The sequence below is a fragment of the Sinocyclocheilus rhinocerous genome, unplaced genomic scaffold (assembly GCF_001515625.1).
Source record: "Sinocyclocheilus rhinocerous isolate Xijiao unplaced genomic scaffold, SAMN03320098_v1.1 scaffold2235, whole genome shotgun sequence".
Classification (NCBI taxonomy): Eukaryota; Metazoa; Chordata; class Actinopteri; order Cypriniformes; family Cyprinidae; genus Sinocyclocheilus; species Sinocyclocheilus rhinocerous.
The window spans coordinates 28373-29478 of NW_015666670.1; the positions used below are offsets into that span (position 1 = coordinate 28373).

General features: G+C 38.8%; 1 protein-coding gene across 1 annotated transcript in view; it reads right to left on the reverse strand.

Annotated features, from left to right (window-relative positions):
- The window catches only part of LOC107733044 (pyrroline-5-carboxylate reductase 2-like), a 12729-nt gene that overhangs the window by 9085 nt on the left and 2538 nt on the right, over positions 1–1106 (reverse strand). The gene's annotated exons all lie outside the window — the stretch shown is intronic.

Genomic DNA, 1106 nt, shown 5'->3' on the forward strand with positions numbered 1-1106 from the left:
AATTAGTCAGATTTAAATGATAATTACAAAATATTATCATATTTCCATAAGGGTGTTACACTTGATCACTAAATGAATGTCAGCCATTTTTAAAGAGCAAGGAGAGGGAGTGCTCACGGTGAAACATCCAATCATTTAGTATCTCTGAAAAGCCCAGAATGTGCTCTGTACAGGACTCCAGACTTACAACTGTGACATGTAACGTCTCAGAGAAATCACTAAAACATTATGTCCTCTACAGAGGACAAAACTCCATAGCTGGTAGTCAGGAGGATATATTTAAAGTGAGAAGGGTACATAAAAAGCATGCATTTTAAGGTTAGATTTTAAATTTTGATGTTAAATCCACCATTGTATTGTTCTACAGTCTATACACAGCATTAAGTTCATTTACATAAGAAGTAACTGTAATTAAACTACAGAAAAAATAAGAGTAATCCCTTACTTTACTTTTTCAAGGGAAAAGTCATTAAATTACAGTAACCAATTACTTAGTAACTAGTCACACCAAAACACTGGTTACATGATACATTCATCTTCAAATAATATATCCATCACACTGAATGTTTAACTTGTTTTGTATTTTGGCCCAGTTCACTCTCATGTAGCTGTAAAATAGTTGCGTGCTGAAACTGAAATCTTCATGACTACATGAGACACGGGTGAGTTTCTCTTTACTCGACACTCGAGCTAATCTCGTCAGATCGTGAGCGTGTCGGTCGGCCAATCTGGTTTCGTCCGTTGAAGTTAATCTTTTCAAATAACAATCGTGGTCCCGGACAGAGAGTGACCTTACATGTGCAGGTAAAATTGGATTTTCTCCAGTCATTGCTAAAAAACAAGCTTCATAGCTAGCGTTAGTGAAGCAGTTGGGAATCTTTCTTCCTCCACAGAAAAACCTCACAATGTTTACTGACAGAAAAAGGGTCTGTGCTATAAACAGCAGACGTCTCAACACACACTCACTCACTCACTCACACACACACACACACACACACTCACTCTCACTCCCTCACACACACTCCCACTCACTCACACACACACACACACACTCACTCTCACTCCCTCACACACACTCCCACTCACTCACACACACACACACACAC